Source organism: Armigeres subalbatus, chromosome 2, assembly GCF_024139115.2.
Source record: "Armigeres subalbatus isolate Guangzhou_Male chromosome 2, GZ_Asu_2, whole genome shotgun sequence".
NCBI classification, from domain to species: domain Eukaryota; kingdom Metazoa; phylum Arthropoda; class Insecta; order Diptera; family Culicidae; genus Armigeres; species Armigeres subalbatus.
In genome coordinates this window covers 409,275,079-409,296,693 of record NC_085140.1, presented here as the reverse complement: position 1 = coordinate 409,296,693, position 21,615 = coordinate 409,275,079, and positions in this window count along the sequence as shown.

Here is a 21,615-nt window from a genome sequence, read left to right as displayed (position 1 = left end):
CAAACCTGCCTCCATATGAAAAACGTTGCCAACTTCTTGGACTACAAACACTAGAACGACGACGATCCATCGCTCAAGCTGTATTTGTGGCAAAAATTTTAAAAGGAGAAATTGACGCCCCATCTGTTCTAACTGAGATCAATATTTACGCTCCTACAAGAATTCTACGCCAGCGGAATTTCCTCCACCTTGAAACGCGAAACGTTGATTATGGTCAGCATGATCCTATTAGATTTATGTGTAGTATTTTCAATGACGTTTTTGAACTGTTTGATTTTAACTTAACCACGCGGACCTTTTAAGAACGACTATCATTAAGATGATAACTATTTTCTAAGCATAATTTTTATTTATTAAGGCGTTTTTATATGTTGACCATTAAGACCACCAAAGTGTCAGATGAATGTATACAAATAAACAAATGAAAATAAACAAATGTATGTAATGGGAGTGTCATTGTTTATAGGCATTTGGATATGTTACTGTACTGTCCTCATAACGAGGGTTAATGCCACTCCTTGGTAATCCAGCATCCAGGGATGGGACTTAGGTATTTCCTCCGTATGTCCCGTTTAAATATTTGTTCTCTATACCGAAAAACTGCAAATGTGTATATTTCTAATTTTAAGGGTTAATTACTATGAATCATCCATTGCTGAGTTATCAATTGATTTCTTATACCGAATATTGGAGAAGAAAACAATAAAAATCACTGTTTTCAAAAAATCGCCGATGAAATATTTTAGAACACCCCGTGCTTTATTTCAAATAACCTAGCCTAACTTTCTGTGAAAAAAAATCAGAGGTTACATGAAACTTCGATAATAATCCCTTTTTTTACACCGTGCGACACTTGATTACAAACAATTGCATATTATTCGGCAACTTGGCCGTACGAAAATCATTCTTTTTGTTAAATATTTCGGCTGTGCATATGTTATGAATGTAGTTGAAAATGATAATATTTATTCATAATAAGTAAAATAAACCCATTTGTCCACATTTTAAATCATGTTTGTACTTTTGACCGTCTTTTTTGAATCCGTCCCACTGTGAGCGTTCTGAAGTTCTGTTTTCGTTCCTATACGTTGTGGCTGTTTCGTTCCTGGCGTTCTGGCTAGCACCATTTTGGAAATTCTCCGCTCTGAAAGTTTTATTCGTATTGGATCGATGCCGTGTATTAAGCTTGGATCTTCTTTTCTGGTTTCAACGACTCACCTCCAGAAAACAGCGTTACTGGTTTGGATTTCCGGATCATGTTGTACACCCCTTGTAGACCAAGCCGGTCAACGTTCTTCGATCTGGATTTCCCACCGAAGGCGATTATCCCCTACTTGTGATTGATATCCTTCGTCTTATCCTTATGTATACTTGCCCAGCTTTCAGTCTTCAACTTAATTTTAATATAGAACATTATTTTGAGCTTTATAGTGGTAGTCACTTGTCATAAGACACGACCTCAACAGTAAGGTCGTCTTCAGTGTCTCGTACTCGTAAGTCGTAAGTCGAGTCAAGTACGAGACACTGAAGACGACCTTACTGTTGAGGTCGAAATACGTTTCTGTCAAGGTACAATTTAGTGGTGGAATTAAATGGGATTGTACAAACTCGTCTTATGACAAGTATCAAATGATGTTTTATTATTTCTTTGACTTGTTTTCAAAAAGGGCGAATATAAATCGTCATTACAAAATTCAAAGTCAAAATTAATATTATTTTCAAATATTCAAATTCAAGACGAATGTATGTCTTAAAATTGTTGCGAATTATAGATATACAAAACGAACGTATCAGAAAAAATCAAATCCATGTTCTCCTGTCTTAAAAAGAGTGTAGTACTATTCAATACACTAAAAGAGCTTCCCAATCAATGTTGCCAAAAGTGAACAGTGACAAATTCGAAGGGGTTCTGTTCTGTATCAACGTTTAACGATTTCGTATTTTGGTTTTACTGCTTTCTTCACTTCACACTCTATATCTATCCATTCGCGTGCCGCCGATCGACTCGATTGAGTCGTCTCACTGTTGAGCTCCAATAACAAATAAAAATATACGAAAAAGGCAAAACATTGGGAAAGTCCCTTTTCTTTTTTTTGGTCCAACAGCATAATCAAACAAAACACACAAATCGGTACATACCAAGTTATCCGTATGTACGTTGACATAAACTTAATCAACAATACATCACTTCGGAAACGCATTGACCCATTAGCATTCCACTTGGGGATACCTAATTGGATCGAATATTAAAATATCGGAAAACCGTCAACACGATAATGGTTTGAAGAAAGCAACCGCTTTTGGATACTAAATTTATTTCAGATTGCGAAATCAATTGGTTTACGGCTGAAGATTATATCAGCTCCACCCCTTCTCCAATCGCACAGTCGGTCGGTTATCATTTGTTATGGCGTTGGTAACGCTTTGGTGATTTATATGGACCGAAAGAAATTTAGATGTGGTTGGCGTTTGCCGTGCCATCAAACAAGAACAGGCAGGAAACTTTCTATACTTAGGTATCGGAAGATGTCTCCAGACGATGAAGGCGACAACAATGATACCGTCTTTATGATGATATTCTTTCCATTATGATGATATTTACCGTGGAGCAATATGGCATAACGAAAACCAAGAGGATTTAGAAGAGGCTGATGAAGAGATGCGATTTTCTTGTTTTGAGCTTTTTATTTTGAAGATTTCCAGGAACTAAAAAGTCTTTCCTTTTATCGTTGCCACGACAATGTTTTCTTCCTTGTGGATGTTACAGAGAAATGCGATTGTTGGAAGCGATTAAGCTTTAATGCAGGACTTCCGAATCATTTAAAATCATGGATCAAATATTTCGTTTTTCATTTTTTATACACTGGGCCCTCCTTAGCCGTGCGGTAAGACGCGGTAAGACAAAGCTGCGAGACGGCTCTGTCCCAGTGTGGGGATGTAATGCCAATAAGAAGAAGAAGAACTATTCCAGTTGTGTGCTAAATTAATCAGACTTCGTATTTTGGAGCTCTAATAGCTCGAAAGGGGAGAGGGGGTGCGGTATAGCCCCTGTATCTATTTGCTGTATTCAGTGTTTTTTTTTTTCAAAAAATATTGAACAACTTACGAATGAATCAATTTGAAATTCAAGTCAAGTAGTAATTTTATGAAATTTATCAGGTTCATACGCTACATGTATAATTATTGTTTCTTACTTTTCACGGGGTGAAGCCATGCACCAATTTGCGAACGATCATTGATCAAGTTGACGATGGATGGTATAGGCTGTTTGGCCCTCATTTGCAACATTTGAGCTCCGCTTGGAATGCCGAGGAAGTAGTGTTCCTCACAAACTTCCACATAAATCCACCAAGAGACGTGTGAAATGTGGAAGGATGAAGTTCGAACACTCGACCATTCTGCTTCCTTATCCGTGGGTCGTTTCTCGTTATTGAAAAAACTGAAACGCTGTCCACTTTTTCAATCCACAGTAATATTGAAGCTTTATACTGGTTTCAAACTGTGCTGTCTTGAACCCTCACTTTTTATCTCTTCATCGACTCAAAAATGGAACAATTCGATATTTTAAAAATAAAATTTTAGGAGTCGATAAAACTTATCAAAACCTATATATGAACTTGCATTTATGTCGCAAATATGAATTCCTCGAACAGGTAAATTATGGTTCTGAAATCGCCACTTTGAAACTTTCAAAGCAGTCTTGTATAGTAAATGATGGACCAGGAACCAATAAAACTAAAATTGTATCACATTGAAATATGGATAGCACAATTCGCAAGTCTGCGACGTTTTTGATAAGCCCAAAGTGTGTGTTTTTTTGTATTCGTGATGCGAGTGTATTTCCATCTCTACTCTCAATATGAAAAATAATGAGTTATCACGTTATGCATATGCACAATTAGTGAAAGAATTAGTTTAAAAATTTACTTGACGTAACCATTTTCCGTCGATGATAAAATAGCTTTGATTTAACTAATGAAGGAAACAAAATCAATAACAAATGCTATTAAACCATATTAAACGTCATATTCTGTCTGATCCGCGGTCGTTAATCTTTCAATAACCTACTTTTGGTTTTATTTCATTTTTAAAACACAGAAATCAAAAACATTGTTGCACCAATGCTCATGATTAATTAACAAACCGTTAATAATAATTTTACCGTTCTGGCCTCTACCGCAACCTTCCTCTCAGTGATCAACCACAGGATATCCATTTACACTTGCAAATGTCCAGATTTAATTCAATGTCAGCTTTGTTCACGTGGTGCTTTTCCAGCCACTCTGGCTTCAATGGAAACCATTTCAATGATTTATGGCTTTCTGCCCATCTCTGTTTAAATTGTTGCAGGTTTGCAAAAGTCATTGCAAATGTACCGGAATTATTAATTTGCAACGAAGGAAAAGGACAAGTACCCAGAGCAGAAAAAAGTTGATAAGCATAAAAACTGGAACAGTTGAATAGATACATTTAAGTCGCTTCCGACGCGGGCGGTGAACAAGTGAAAGCTCTAACTTTAATTGCAAAACTTCCGACCGGATTTTCTTGCTTACACTGAATTGCACCGAGATGGATTTCTTCTGCCAAAAACTACGGACTTGCAGACAAGCGAAAAACTTGTGCTTCAAATGTAATTGAATGGTTTATTCGTACATTTTTGGTTTCACATTCATAAGCGGCTAGACACAGTCATTGCGCAAGTAATCCGAATGCTATCAATATCTATTCTGTTATTTTTCGGAAATCCATTCTGTTACTTTACTACGTAAGATTGCGCGGCAGGTAATCAAATTTATCAGTTCTGTGCGTGATCTCTCTTGTTTCGGACAGCAGAACGATCGCGCGGTCGGACGAATTATTGTGATCTGCATTGCGCGGCCGGTAATAAAATTAATCAGTTCTGTGCGTGATCTCTCTTGTTTCGGACAGCAGAACGATCGCTCGGTCGGACGAATTATTGTGTTCTGCATTGTGCGGCCGGTATAAAAATTAATGAGGTGTGTAGTGGATCTCTCTTGTTTCGGGCAGCAGAGCGATCGCGCGGTCGGACGAATTATTGTGATCTGCATTGTGCGGCCGGTAATAAAATTAATCAGTTCTGTGCGTGATCTCTCTTGTTTCGGACAGCAGAACGATCGCTCGGTCGGACGAATTATTCACTCAGGCAAATTGGCTATCGAATATCATTATTCTGCCTTTTGAAAATTTGCAATAAGTTTTGGATTTAAAATTCAAAAGGACGCATTATGAAATAAATTTTCATGGTCAATAAAAAAACATAGCATTTTCTTAAGGCACATTTATGAAATTACAATGAAGCATTATAAACGCTGTACGCTAGACATAAATTAATCCATAGCCCTCCCTTATGAATTGCAGAAGTAGTATTTGGAGGTCATAACCACGCCTTATGAATTTCGTATTTTTTCAAGAAGCATCTTAATTAATTCATAATGCAGATTTATGAATTCATTATTGCATTTTGCGATATATTAATCGATTCATAATGCTGCATTATGAATTCCTAATTCCTGTATATTGAAAATTTTCTTGAGTTATAAACATGCGTGATTAATGTCAGATGGTAATCAAAATGTTTGGTTCATTTATATATAGTTATGCATACATGACATGTGATTTCATATTCGCGTTTCGGTTGTATTGAGAACATCGAGGGGTATGAAAAAATGAGCGATGTAGAACGCGTTTCAAAATATCTTTGAATCAAGAAAAAGTTACTTGATTTATTCGAATCCGTCCTTTTTCACATATTGGGTCATATTGGGTCAATTATTATGGGACACTATATTATTCACCGTCGACACTTGAAAATACTTCAACTTAATCTTTTTTTCACACCCCCTCGATATTCAATTCAACCGCACGACTTGAAAACTTTGTAATAAATGAGGGCATGATTCTCTTGACAGAAGCGCCTTCCTTCCGATTAAGGTAACCAAAATGAGTATGATGTTTTTCATAAAATGCCTTATGATTTCCTTCAAATCAGCTTTGAACAAATTTCAAAAGGTGTCTAATGAAATTCAATCCATGCAATGAACAAACAACATACGTCCGCTAATGAAATCTAAAAAGCTGAAGATGGAAAGCATGAGAGACTTATGTTTCAACCATTTTCCACAATCTTGTAGATCCATAATTTTTGCCTTATGTATTTCGTATGTTCATTTGCCTGAGTGTTGTGTTCTGCATTGCACGGCCGGTAATAAAATTAATCAGTTCTGTACGTGATCTCTCTTGTTTCGGACAGCAGAACGATCGCGCGGTCGGACGAATTATTGTGATCTGCATTGTGCGGCCGGTAATAAAATTAATCAGTTCTGTGCGTGATCTCTCTTGTTTCGGACAGCAGAACGATCGCTCGGTCGGACGAATTATTGTGTTCTGCATTGCACGGCCGGTAATAAAATTAATCAGTTCTGTACGTGATCTCTCTTGTTTCAGACAGCAGAACGATCGCGCGGTCGGACGAATTATTGTGATCTGCATTGCGCGGCCGGTAATAAAATTAATCAGTTCTGTGCGTGATCTCTCTTGTTTCGGACAGCAGAACGATCGCTCGGTCGGACGAATTATTGTGATCTGCATTGCGCGGCAGGTAATCAAATTTATCAGTTCTGTGCGTGATCTCTCTTGTTTCGGACAGCAGAACGATCGCTCGGTCGGACGAATTATTGTGTTCTGCATTGCGCGGCCGGTAATAAAATTAATCAGTTCTGTGCGTGATCTCTCTTGTTTCGGACAGCAGAACGATCGCTCGGTCGGACGAATTATTGTGTTCTGCATTGCACGGCCGGTAATAAAATTAATCAGTTCTGTACGTGATCTCTCTTGTTTCGGACAGCAGAACGATCGCGCGGTCGGACGAATTATTGTGATCTGCATTGCGCGGCCGGTAATAAAATTAATCAGTTCTGTGCGTGATCTCTCTTGTTTCGGACAGTAGAACGATCGCTCGGTCGGACGAATTATTGTGATCTGCATTGCGCGGCAGGTAATCAAATTTATCAGTTCTGTGCGTGATCTCTCTTGTTTCGGACAGCAGAACGATCGCTCGGTCGGACGAATTATTGTGTTCTGCATTGCGCGGCCGGTAATAAAATTAATCAGTTCTGTGCGTGATCTCTCTTGTTTCGGACAGCAGAACGATCGCGCGGTCGGACGAATTATTGTGTTCTGCATTGCGCGGCCGGTAATAAAATTTATCAGTTCTGTGCGTGATCTCTCTTGTTTCGGACAGCAGAACGATCGCGCGGTCGGACGAATTATTGTGATCTGCATTGCGCGGCCGGTAATAAAATTTATCAGCTCTGTGCGTGATCTCTCTTGTTTCGAAGCGGGCTTGGTAGTCATATGGCTACTGCTTCTGCCTCATACGCAGGAGGTCGTGGGTTCAATCCCAGGTCCGTTCCATTCTCCTACTTTGTATCTTCCTCTATATTTCTCATGTTCTAGCAATCGCTAGAACTGGAAATGGACTTTCATACCGTTTCCATTTTTATTCCTATACCTTCAACTTGAGTATTCTAACAGTAATCTGCTAGAATTGGAAATGAACTATAGAGCTCGTTTCCTACATCCAATTAGGAATTCCATCAGTTACCTTCTCCTATCTATCACATTGGCAGCTCGTTAACCAAAACGGACCTCTGCCTCTCCAACCTAACCCAGAAATTCCAACAAATTCCGCATGAACTCGTGGCAAGTGCAGAGGTATATTCGGCTTGCAGTGGGCGAGTGATTGCATCATCATTTCCTCCCCTTCCCTACATTGACTTGCATTCTGACGTGGCAGGCGCCAGTATGACCTAACAAATGAGATCACCAGTACTTGTACATTGAAGATGTGTGCTAGTCCCAAGCAAACATCTGTTGGTTCCCTGTGCAAGAACAGCTGATCTGGTCATAATGGAGTAGCAACTACGAGCAGTCAATCAAGCTCAAGCAAGCTCAAGCTCAATCCATTCTGTTACTTTACTACGTAATCGTTAGCTACTTAAACTTTTAGAAGCCATGTCATCCGATTAAGCTAAAAAGTCATTGAAACCTAAATAATCTTACCCACTAAAATCGATAAAAGAATCACGCTCTCTTCAGGAGAAGACTGTAGCGTTCCTGCGGAACAAGCGAAACGCTCTTGGGTTATGGTAAATGAAGTGAAGATTAAGCAAAAATGCGAATATTCAGTTACAGCACAGATAAACAGACAATATGATTATCTCTAAATAAAATAGTGAGGAAAACACAGAGCATTAAAAAAAACATTACTCTAAAAAGCTCAATTATATGATTCAATGTAATATTTTGCGATGAAAACATCGTCACAAAAACACCAACATTTGTTATGTATGAAAACTTGAGAAAATCACAAACAGCTGACTGTAATGAGCAAACGTTAAACTTGAATTAAACTGAATGTGATTGTTCAGACAATTAATGGACAATACAATTAGTCGGAAAATCAGTGTGTGATCGAATACTCTCAAGTGTTATCTCTGTTTGTCTGTGGCGTTATAGTATAATTGAGCTAACGACGTAGAAGGCAAGATGTATATCGCCATCCGTCCTTCGGCTAAAATTGGAGCGCTGCAATGGAGAGGTTAATTAAAATTGAAGCAGAAAGAATACGAACCGCGTTGGAGTGAGGTTGGTGGTTTTTTATTCACAGCTTTTTGTTCTCACCGGATACGATAAGGTGCATGTTCTGTTTAAATAAAAAGAAATATACCAGTAAACAAAAATGGAGCAACAGATGCAATGGAGTGTGAAGTGTAATTATTTTTAATGTGTTCGAGTTATTGAAATTACAAGCTTGTATAATGATTTGATTACTTTGCAGCAAAAAAAATAATTTATCTCTGAATCTTAGATAGAAGAATGATTATATTTATCATGTATCAGGTATATCAGGACCGTCAGTTTGAGGGCACGCTCCCATCAAATTGGGAAAGTTGAGCCATAGCCTCCACAGCTTGTTTCATCACGCATCTCACGAAAAAAAAGTGAACAAAAAAGGAAAGGGATGTGAATTTGAGGAAGTTTTCGAAAAGGGCACTGTACGAGAGCATACAACGCATAAGCCTTATCGTATCGGGTTATGAAGAGCAGAATTCTCTGAAGGTTCAGGTTTCTGAAGTTAATTTCACTAAATAGGTGTTTACCAAATATTTGGAAACCCCGTTTTCTAGACAGATGAAGATGAACAGAAGTTCCATAATCGGATTCACAACTATTACAGACAAATAATTAAACGCCCTAATGACCATTCGTTCCAATGGCCTGATAAATTTGTAATTTGACGCATACGTATATACTGAGAATGCACGCACCGAGCAAAATGACCTCACTCATAAATTCACTCATAAAATCTTCTGTAGGAAATGGAAAACTTGAGCAAAAATCCTTCATACTTATTAAAATTTTACGATTTGCGATTCTTTTCCCTCACTCGTTATATTTTCGTTAAATCAGTTAAGACAAAACAAACAACCATGCGTTCATCATTATTTGACTTGGAATTGAGTCATTTCATGCCATCTCTCGAGCGTTTTTCCCCAAGCCCATTTTTGAAAACATGTTTTAAATGCGTTAGAAAGTCACAAAACCTTTTGTTTTGAATAGAAGATCATTGTGAAATGTAGCTGGTTTGTTGAGAGTGAATTTTCCTCACTTTACCTTTTGTACAATTGATGTGTAACCTCAAACTGAGATAAAATTTGGCCGAGGTAATTTGGCTGAGCGCCATTTGGTCAAACGTCATTTGCTCGAAAGCGTCCTTTAGCTGAATGCCGTTTGGCGAAATAGTTGAAATTTGTTTCCTTGTGAAATGCGCGAAGTGAGACATGAGAAATGCATAGCAAGAAGCGAGTTGTGAAGGAAAAGAAGTGAAAAGTGGGTAGTGATAATTGAGAAGTTAGTAGTGAGAAGAGAAAAGTGAGAAGTGAGATGTTGCAAGTGAGGAGTGAGAGAAAGTTAGTGAAAAGTGAGAAATGAGAGTATTGATGCAAGTAATGAACAGTGAGAAGTGAAAAATGAGAGATGAGAAGTTAGATGTGAGATGTGATAATGAGAAGTTAATAGTGAGATGTACGAAGTACCTAGTGAAAAAAGCGATAGGTGAGAAGTGAAGGATAAAAATTGGGTAGTGAGAAGCGAGGCTGAAGATATAAGTTATGAGAAGTGAGACAGAAAGAAGAAGGAAGAAGAAAGAGACAAATAATAGAAGAAAGAAGAAAAAAAAGAAGGCAGGAGGAAGAAAGAAGAACAAAGAAAAAAAAGTGTTGATAGTTGAATTGAGGAGTGAGAAAACAGATGTTAGAAGTGGAAAGTAAAATTTGAGTGGTGATAAATAAATAGTGATACACCTATCACCTATCTGTAAAGAGTGATTGATGATAATTTGAAAGTGAGAAGCAAGACTGCAAAATTTACTTGTTAGGAATGAAACAGAAGGAAGAGAGAAGAAATAAACAAAAGGTAGAAGAAAGAAGGAAAAAGGTTTATTTTGTTAAAAATTACGGCAATTAAGATCAAGGATGTTATCGATCATTTAGTAATTTGAGTTCGATAATTTAGTAGTTTATTTATAACTCATTTCAGAGGCTGAATTTCTAAATGTGTTGTATGGTGGACTTCTGCACAGAAAAAGAATAAGAATATCTTAAAACTGGGGTGGGTGTACCATTTGTAGCCATACATAAGAACAACCATTTTTTTCAAAAAATAAGTAAAAGGCATGTGGGTTGACTTTATATATCAAGCGAATGATTTTACTTCCTGTTCCTTAGAACAGCTGTGAAAACCACAATAAAATTTGTTATTATCCTCAAAATTGATTAATACTTAATAGGAACGCATGCACCAGTTGTGGCACTATTCTTAATTTTGGTTCCTTATTTGGCAAACCCCATTGTTTTCTTATGGGATTGGCCAAATTGGGACCACTTGTGCGAAAACTGGTGCAAAGGACGTCAAAATTTAAGCAAAATTAATTTTTACAATTATGCTTTGCTTATTTTGGAGGAAATCAAAGGTGTTATCGTATCATATGAATATGCTTTATCGATATGAACTAGGTTTGCGATGATTTGATTGGCTATTTGGTATATAAAGCACTAGTGCGACAACTTGTGCTATAGCCACAACTGGTACATCTAGCCTGTATAGTATTTACAAAAGTTATTTTTTTTATTTCCGACGCTTCTACTTTTATACTTTTCGCTTCGATGAGACGAAATCAAGCAATTTTCGGGTTCAAAAATTTTTTTTGTGGTTTGTGGTGGAAGACATCTTCCTCTCACCACTTTTTTCTCTGGAGCAGCGGTTCTAAACCTTTTTCTTTTGAGGTACCCCATCGAACTTTTACATCCATGACATACCCACTATGTTTTCGCTATACATGAAAATAGGTAAGTCATAAGATATATGGAAAGGCACTTGAAAAGAGGCTTCCGAGCCTCTTGAAAGGAGGCTTCCGAGCCTCTTGAAAGGAGGCTTCCGAGCCTCTTGGAAAGAGGCTTCCGAGCCTCTTGAAAGGAGGCTTCCGAGCCTCTTGAAAGGAGGCTTCCGAGACTCTTGGAATGAGGCTTCCGAGCCTCTTGAAAGGAGGCTTCCGAGCCTCTTGAAAGGAGGCTTCTTAGCCTCTTAAAACGAGGCTTCCGAGCCTCTTGAAAGGAGGCTTCCAGGCCTCTTGAAAGGAGGCTTCCTGAGCCTCTTGAAAGGAGGCTTCTGAGCCTCTTGAAAGGAGGCCTGAGCCTCTTGAAAGGAGGCTTCTGAGCCTCTTGAAAGGAGGCCTGAGCCTCTTGAAAGGAGGCTTCCGAGCCTCTTGAAAGGAGGCTTCCAGGCCTCTTGAAAGAGGCTTCCGAGCCTCTTGAAAGGAGGCTTCCTGAGCCTCTTGAAAGGAGGCTTCCTGAGCCTCTTGAAAGGAGGCTTCTGAGCCTCTTGAAAGGAGGCTTCTGAGCCTCTTGAAAGGAGGCTTCCAGGCCTCTTGAAAGGAGGCTTCCGGGCCTCTTGAAAGGAGGCTTCCGAGCCTCTTGAAAGGAGGCCTGAGCCTCTTGAAAGGAGGCTCCGAGCCTCTTGAAAGGAGGCTTCCGAGCCTCTTGAAAGGAGGCTTCCGAGCCTCTTGAAAGGAGGCTTCCGAGCCTCTTGAAAGGAGGCTTCCGAGCCTCTTGAAAGGAGGCTTCTGAGCCTCTTGAAAGGAGGCGTCCGAGCCTCTTGAAAGGAGGCGTCCGAGCCTCTTGAAAGGAGGCTTCCGGGCCTCTTGAAAGGGAGGCTTCCGAGCTCTTGAAAGGAGGCTTCCAGGCCTCTTGAAAGGAGGCTTCCGGGCCTCTTGAAAGGAGGCTTCCGGGCCTCTTGAAAGGAGGCTTCTCGAGCCTCTTGAAAGGAGGCTTCCAGGCCTCTTGAAAGGAGGCTTCCTGAGCCTCTTGAAAGGAGGCTTCCTGAGCCTCTTGAAAGAAGGCCTGAGCCTCTTGAAAGAAGGCTTCCGAGCCTCTTGAAAGGAGGCTTCCTGAGCCTCTTGAAAGGAGGCTTCCTGAGCCTCTTGAAAGGAAACTCTGAGCCTCTTGAAAGGAGGCTTCCAGGCCTCTTGAAAGGAGGCTCTGAGCCTCTTGAAAGGAGGCTTCCAGAGCCTCTTGAAAGGAGGCTTCCAGACCTCTTGAAAGGAGGCTTCAGACCTCTTGAAAGGAGGCTTCCAGACCTCTTGAAAGGAGGCTTCCGGGCCTCTTGAAAGGAGGCTTCCTGAGCCTCTTGGAAAGAGGCTTCCGAGCCTCTTGAAAGGAGGCTCTGAGCCTCTTGAAAGGAGGCTTCCGGGCCTCTTGAAAGGAGGCTTCCAGCCTCTTGAAAGGAGGCTTCCGAGCCTCTTGAAAGGAGGCCTGAGCCTCTTGAAAGGAGGCTTCCGGGCCTCTTGAAAGGAGGCTTGAGCCTCTTGAAGAGGCTTCCAGGCCTCTTGAAAGGAGGCTCTGAGCCTCTTGAAAGGAGGCTTCCGAGCCTCTTGAAAGGAGGCTTGAGCCTCTTGAAAGGAGGCTTCCGAGCCTCTTGAAAGGAGGCGTCCGAGCCTCTTGAAAGGAGGCTCTGAGCCTCTTGAAAGGAGGCTCTGAGCCTTCTTGAAAGGAGGCTTCTGAGCCTCTTGAAAGGAGGCTTCCAGGCCTCTTGAAAGGAGGCTGCCGGGCCTCTTGAAAGGAGGCGTCCGCGCCTCTTGAAAGGAGGCTTCCGAGCCTCTTGAAAGGAGGCTTGAGCCTCTGAAAGGAGGCTTGGAGCCTCTTGAAAGGAGGCTTCTGAGCCTCTTGAAAGGAGGCTTCTGAGCCTCTTGAAAGGAGGCTCTGGGGCCTCTTGAAGGAGGCTTCCTGAGCCTCTTGAAAGGAGGCTTCTGAGCCTCTTGAAAGGAGGCTTCCTGAGCCTGTTGAAAGGAGGTTTCCGAGCCTCCTGAAAGAAGGTTTTTGAGCCTTTTGAAGGAGGCTTCCGAGCCTCTTGAAGGAGGCTTCCGAGCCTCTTGAAAAAAGGCTTCGAGCCTTTTGAAAGGAGGTTACCGAGCCTCTTGAAAGGAGGCTTCCGAGCCTCTTGAAAGGAGGCTTCCTAGCCTCTTGAAAGGAGGCTTCCGAGCCTCTTGAAAGGAGGCTTCCGAGCCTCTTGAAAGGAGGCTTCCGAGCCTCTTGAAAGGAGGCTTCCGAGCCTCTTAAAAGGGGGCTTCCAAACCTCTTGAAAGGAGGCTCCAGAACCTCTTGAAAGGAGGCTTCCGAGCCTCTTGAAAGGAGGCTTCCGAGCTTTTTAAAAGGAGGCTTCGGAGCCTCTTGAGAGGAGGCTTCCGAGCCTCTTGAAAGGAGGCTTCCGAGCCTCTTGAAAGGAGGCTGCCAGGCGGCTTGAAAGGAGGCTTCCGATCCTCTTGAAAGGAGGCTTCCTGATCCTCTTGAATGGGGGCTTCCGAGCCTCTTGAAAGTAGGCTTCCAGGCCTTTTGAAAGGAGGCTTCCAGGCCTCTTGAAAGGAGGCTTCCGGGCCTCTTGAAAGGAGGCTTCCGAGCCTCTTGAAAGGAGGCTTCCGAGCCTCTTGAAAGTAGGCTTCCGAGCCTCTTAAAGGAGGCTTCCGAGCCTTTTGAAAGGATCTTGAAAAGATGCTTCCGAGCCTCTTAAATGGAGGCTTCCGAGCCTCTTGAATGGAGGCTTCCGACCCTCTTGAAAGGAGGCTTCCGACCCTCTTGAAAGGAGGCTTCCGACCCTCTTGAAAGGAGGCTTCCGACCCTCTTGAAAGGAGGCTTCCGACCCTCTTGAAAGGAGGCTTCCGACCCTCTTGAAAGGAGGCTTCCGAGCCTCTTGAAAGGAGGCTTCCGGGCCTCTTGAAAGGAGGCATCCGAACCTCTTGAAAGGAGGCTTCCGACCCTCTTGAAAGGAGGCTTCCGGGGCTCTTAAAATGAGGCTTCTGAGCTTCTTGAAAGGAGGCTTCCATTCCTCTTGAAAGGAGGCTTTCAGGCCTCTTGAGAGGAGGCTTCCATTCCTCTTGAAAGGAGGTTTCCGAGCCTCTTGAAGTGAGGCTACCGAGCCTCTTGAAATAAGGCTTCCGACCTTCTGAAAGGGGGCTTCCCGGCCACCTGAAAAGAGGCTGGCGGGCCTCGTGAAAGGAGGCTTCCGAGCGTCTTGAAAGGAGGCTTGAGCTCTTGAAAGGAGGCTCTGAGCCTCTTGAAAGGAGGCTCTGAGCCTCTTGAAGGAGGCTTCCGAGCCTCTTGAAAGGAGGCTTCTGAGCCTCTTGAAAGGAGGCTTCCAGGCCTCTTGAAAGGAGGCTTCCTGAGCCTCTTGAAAGGAGGCTCTGAGCCTCTTGAAGGAGGCTTCCAGGCCTCTTGAAAGGAGGCTTCTGAGCCTCTTGAAAAGGGGCGTCCGAGCCTTTTGAAAGGAGGCGTCCGAGCCTCTTGAAAGGAGTCGTCCGAGCCTCTTGATATGAGGCGTCCGAGCCTTTCGAAAGGAGGCATCCGAGCCTCTTGAAAGGAGGCTTCCGAACCTCTGGAAAAGAGGCTTCCGAGTCTCTTGAAATGAGGCTTCTGAGCCTATTGAAAAAAGGCTTCCGGGCCTCTTGAAAAGTAGCTGCCAACCCTCTTGAAAGGAGGCTTCCAAGCCTGTTGAAAGGAAGCTTCTAAGAATCCAAGCCTCTTGGAAGGAGGCATCCGAGACTCTGGGAAGGATGCGTCCGAGCCTCTTGAAAGAAGGCTTGCGAGCCTCTTGAAAGGAGGCTTTTGAGCTTCTTGAAAGGAGACGTTTGAGCCTCTTCAAAGGAGGCTTCCTGAGCCTCTTGAAAGGAGGCTTCTGAGCCTCTTGAAAGGAGGCTTGAGCCTCTTAAAAGGAGCCTTCCTGAGCCCCTTGAAACGAGGCTTCCTGAGCCCCTTGAAAGGAAGCTTCCTGAGTCCCTTGAAAGGAGGCTTCCTGAGCCCTTGAAAAGAGGCTTCCTGAGAAGCCCCTTGAAAGAGGCTTCCTGAGAAGCCCTTGAAAGAGGCTTCCTGAGAAGCCCCTTGAAAGAGGCTTCCTGAGAAGCCCCTTGAAAGAGGCTTCCGAGAAGCCCTTGAAAGAGGCTCTGAGAAGCCCCTGAAAAGAGGCTTCCTGAGAAGCCCCTTGAAAGAGGCTTCCTGAGAAGCCCCTTGAAAGAGGCTTCCGAGAAGCCCCTTGAAAGAGGCTTCCTGAGAAGCCCCTTGAAAAGAGGCTTCCGAGAAGCCCCTTGAAAAGAGGCTTCCGAGAAGCCCCTTGAAAAGAGGCTTCCGAGAAGCCCCTTGAAAAGAGGCTTCCGAGAAGCCCCTTGAAAAGAGGCTTCCGAGAAGCCCCTTGAAAAGAGGCTTCCGAGAAGCCCCTTGAAAAGAGGCTTCCGAGAAGCCCCTTGAAAAGAGGCTTCCGAGAACCTTGAAAGGAGGCTTCCGAGTTATCGTTTTAGTTCAAAATTTTAGAAGTTATCGCTAGCGGCAACATATATACTATTCTCATTTGAAAATTTCTTAAATGGTCGGGTTTCTGCCAAACTACACCAAGCGGCTTTTCAACTGGCTTGAGGTATTGTCTTTTTCTTCTTCTTCAATGGCTCTACATTCCAACTGGAACTTGGCCGGCTTTTCAACTAAGTATTCTATTAGCATTTCCTCAGTTATTGATTGAAAGCTTTTCTATGCCCGCCATTGCATAAGTATGTATCTTGTCCAGGGTGTCGAGAATGTTTCCAACCCGAAAACAGCCTTCTTGCCCTCAGATGCATTCAATCTATTCTACAAGCATTCTGAGTAGTTGAAACAGTAACTCATTCTCACCCCCATTTGACCCATTGTCACCCCCGACGACGCGTCGGTATTCTGATAAACCTTTTTTTTATTGATTTACTCGCATTTTAAACCTTTTTTAAATTTAGATAATAGAACTGTTCTTATGTGGAAAATGTTGACGAAATCATAAAGCGCATGACTACAACTGGAAAAATGCATGCATCTTTCCTACACATTTTTTAATTAAAATTCACTATCATCGTTTCCCTCGGCATTAACCAATTGAATGGTACACTCCGTCGACGAAAACACGCCCTTGCAAATCAGACTTGATTGATTTACCCATTTCCTGACGAAGATGAGAGGGGAAACCGGTCTCGTGTTTCTAACATCTTTACTCTGTCATAGGCAATCTGTTTGATCTTTCCGCTGACTTTTGCTCATTTACCACAATCGATCTTTCACCGAACTGGGAAAATCGAAAAGGATGTATCTATACCTGCCCACCAATTGATACACATCGTAAACGCCATATCGACCCTGGTGCTCTTCCTGTATCCACTGAGCCATTGCTGCTAACTGCTCTGCCAAACGTTCAGAGCACACGCGAGCCGTGGTATGTTCATACATCGCCACGTCGGCGCTTCGCCGCTAATGATCACTCAATTAATAATAACGCCACCGTTGATGCCGGGCCCAGGCTGCTGGGATACCTACTTGACAACATCAACACGGCCGACCGGTACCGTTTAAGTGCGAGGAAAAGCATCTCCCATCAGCCTGTCATCAGCTCCAAAAAAGTGAACTTCCGTTGCTCTACCAAGATGCTACACACACGGTAGCCGACACTTTTCTATCACCATCATCATCATTAGCGAATGTGGGAAGCGAGTTTTCCACGCGTCTCGAGAGTCGCGTACATAAATAAATGAAAACGAACTGTGGGTTCTCCAATGGGTTAACATGGTAGGTGGGGAATGAGGATGCATTCAAGAGGCATAAACTAATTAGTCAATCGATGTTGTTCAAGCTCATCAATGTCGACATCTTGAGTGATACAAATCTTTCATGTCGGCAGCAGACGCGTTAGTGATGTTGAATGCGAACTAATTGGACAATCATGATGAAATTTTGGGCAGCGAATGCATAGAAATTTAGGCGATGTTAAAGTGGAAACCAAGTTGTACGTACATGGATTAAGACGACACATATGAACATTTGCATTCAGCCGCTAGTTACATGTTGAAAAGCGACTCCATAGCACTGCTTTTTAACTTAGTATTCTCTTAGCATTTTCACAGTTAAAAGCTTTTTTATGTCTGCCATAGCGTGAATGTTTCTTGCGTGGGATTAACGCAAGGGATTATACATACCTTGGACAATGGATACGCTGCCGTAAACTTAAGCTATTTGAACATGTATGGTCTACTCAAATTTATAATTTATTTGACTCGATTTTGCGCTCTAATGTACCATAAAATTATAAGTTGTTGATATAATATAAGTACTTTCCTTAAGACCAAATAAAAAAAAATACAAATGTGGGATCGATGAATATGGTAGATTTTGTAATTTTTTATCTACTATCAAACATTATTTTTATCTAAAATTATTGATTTATTCATCCACCATCCAATTGATTACACACTGGTTTGAAGTTAAATCGACGATGTGCAAATCCTGTCTGAATCATTCGAAACTTTGATCAATAAATGCTCAATTCACCTTTGCTTTCGATGCGTTGCGAGTTTTCTCTTCATTCAAAACACCAGAGGGTGCTTTTCATCATCATGCCATGACTTAGCTTAGAAGAGCATGATAAAAAAAAAAGTTCACTACAGAGCTGAAAGAAGCAGTCGTGATTGAAAATCGCCATGAAAATGGAAAATAAATGGATTAAGTTCGATTGATTGGCTATTCCTGCTGCTGCAGGCAGCAGCAGCGGCAATACTGGTTAGCGGGAATTGCGGAGAAAAATCCGGCGAACGAATGAAACAGTTTGACTTGAATAACATCTGATTCGGTCCGTTTTTTATCTGTCAGAGTAGTGCGAATGTTCATCGGAAATAATGTTTTTCTTTCGGGCTATACGACTAAAATAAAAATGCACCATGGAAAAAGAAACCATCTTAAACCAAAATAAAAACATAAATTTAAGCTCTGTTTTCCGTTAATATATGACCTTACCAGAAAACAGTTTCGGGGCCAGTTTTGAAAAAAACAAACACCATTATGTGAAAAATTTCCGTATCGGAACCTGTTTTAACGTTTACCAATTACCAGTTCCAGGGCAATCTTTGGAAACTAGTTTTAAACTGTTACGACAACGTTTTCCCCCGTGAGAATCGCTTTGCGATTTTACCTGGTGAACAGTTCGGGGTCCAATTCTGTAAATCCGTATTTATTAGATTGCAATCCATGCCGTATTTATCCAATTTTGAAAGTCCCATTGATTGGCTCTCGTTCTAATGCCCAACAGCTCCTATGCCTCCCTTACCGGTCGGTGGTGCTGGTCGTAATACGAGATATGTATGTAGTACCGGTGAACATCATAGAATTTCTAGTGTGTCAACTGGAACAATTTTCCAATATAATAATGAATAATGTATAATAATAATTGTAATAATGCAGAACAAAATCCCTGAAAATGTGGTATTCGTGTCAAATCCGGTGGTACAAAAAGGCTAGAAGCGGAGCTAGGTGGAGAAACCAGATACAATACGACTTGACGAGCTTGGGGCGCCCCGAGGGTAGAGGGTGCGTGTTGTAGTATGAAATTGTTGATTCGGTATTATCTATTAAGATGTAAACGGCGTAAACCAAATAAATTGAATTTATACACCCCTGAACTTGGAAAAAAAAATTAAATGAGTGTTGAACTTCCCATAGAAAACTATTTGATACTGGTCTGTCTGACATAAACAAGTCGAATCGATGATTTTAATCAAAACTAATTTTACTGATTAAACCCTTGTTGTATAATACCTCTATGAATGAGTAGTTCTCATTGCAAGTTGACTTTAAACTCATTAGTTTCTACGAGTTGATAAACTCATTTAGCTCGTCGGAATTTACTCACGTACCCCTATACGACAACAAACACACAAAGTATAACAATTTAAATCCTCTTTACCTACAATCAAGCACTCAATTTGCTCCCCATTGACTGGAACCACTAAGCTGTCGTTTGGCAGAGCTAAAAAGTCGTCGTCGTTTTCATTTCCAGTGGAGCGTTTCTGCCATGCCTCCTCGCCTCGTCACCTTATGGTTTTCCTTCACGCCATCAACCATTGCGCGCACCATTTCTAGTCAGCAGCATCCCCCGTCACCGTCGTTTATCAGTTACATTAACGAGATGCACACGGAAGATAGGCGACAAGATGAAAAAGATACACAAGAAATTGGTAACAAATTTCCATTTTCCGTTATCTGGGGCGGAGATGATGAAGACGGCAAATCGGAACTCCGTCTAGGGCTGTTTGTGGCTGACTTACGCGACATTGAATTATGTTTTGTTCGGTGAACGAAGCAGACGGAGCCATTCTCTACGGTGAGAGGCAAATTTCAACATTTTGGTTTTTAATTTGATGTTCTTTATTGGTTTTGTTATCATGTGCGAGCTAATTAATGTAACGAAAAGTAACCAATTTTGCTACCTGTGATCCACCTTCAACAAAGGTTGCTGTTTCCAAAACCCTTCGAAGAAACCAAAAAAGCTGGGAGGATAATGATGCTTATCCACGATTATACGCAATGATTACATACTCATTTTGGTGGCATCATATTCTTCTTATTTGCCTCGGGACGCTCCCGCATCGCAGCTAAGTGTTAATTCAGGATTTCCACAGTTATTAACTGTGAGGTTTAACCACGTGCTTCAAATTATTTTCAAATATATATCATTTTGAAATTTCTAAAATTGTTTGGAGACTTGCATCCCATATCTAACTGTGGATTTTTTTTTGTGATTCTACTTTTTCTTTTTTGACTTTTCTCCTAGCGTATTCTTGTTTACACAAATTGTCCCTTTTCCGGTGAATTTGATTCACAGGTGACCGTTATAATATTGTCGGCATAGCACCAAACTAGGATTCGTAAGCAAGACTTCCGAACCGAACTTTCTTCCGAAGTTTTATCTGTCAAACTACTTGATGCGTTATTTAGTGCATCTTTAGGCGAATGCAGCGAACTACTTCACGCAAAAACAAAGCGTTTATGAATTCGTGAACTAACGAGTTCACGGTGTATTTTTTCGGGAACAACAGTCACGGATTAGGGAATACAGTCATGTTTTCTGGAACGTTCTGAAAAACGTGACTGGTGTTCTCGGATCCATGAATTAAATCACGGTGTATTTTTGCTGGTTCACGAATATCGCAGTTGGGACATGAACACCGTCTTCGACCAGGGGTCGTACAGACTGAACACTTAACACCTACCTAGCATGAGACAATGACACATAACACCCAGTGGACCAGTGGAGAATTTTCCGATCACGAAAAGTTTCCTCCTTCCTTACCGGGGCAGGAATCGAACCGACACTCCGTAGCACATGCGTCTAGACGATTGGCGTCGCTAACCGCACGGCCACGAAGCCCACATTCAGTTTGTAGTAGTTTGTACCAAGAAGAATTAGGCTCTGCAGCGTCTGTATGTAACCTCAAACTGGTGACAGATTAGTATACTATAGTACTTCTTGTTGAACTCGGGGACAGTCAACCAATCACGAACTCGAACCTTGTCGAAGTCAGTGGATAGTAGTACTGTCACTGTGTACTACTGTCAACTGTCAAAAAAATTCATTCGATGAGGACCGAATTCATTCGTGACGTCATGTCGCAGAACCTAATACACTACTAGGTGTTCCACATTTATGAAAAAGAAGAAGGCTGGGGTGACAAAATAATTTTCAGTGGATTGGAACACTTAATAATGTATTCATCTTGGTTTGTACCATGGCAGCAAATATTTTAAATATTTAACACGGTTAAGGATAAGTACTTAAGATAAGTACTTAAAAATAGGTGATTATTTTGTACGTGTTTTGTGCACACATCATACAAACACGTATGTGCGTGTCCTGATCTCAATTTGGGTAACTGAGTCGATTAGTTTATAACACTGTACACTAGGGTGGCTCAAAAAACACTTTTTGAAGGGCCGTCCTCTTATTCGATTCTGTTTAATGCCCTGACGCTCTGGACAAAATTTCAGCCATATCGGTCAACGTTTGGGCGGTGCTAAACTCGTTGGAAGTTTATATAGAGAAATGTAAGCAGAAAAATCGAAACACAGTGATTTGCACTTGGACGCCACAATTTACTATGAAGAACTATGAAACTCATTCAGTTTTTGTAAAATTAAATACAAAATGATA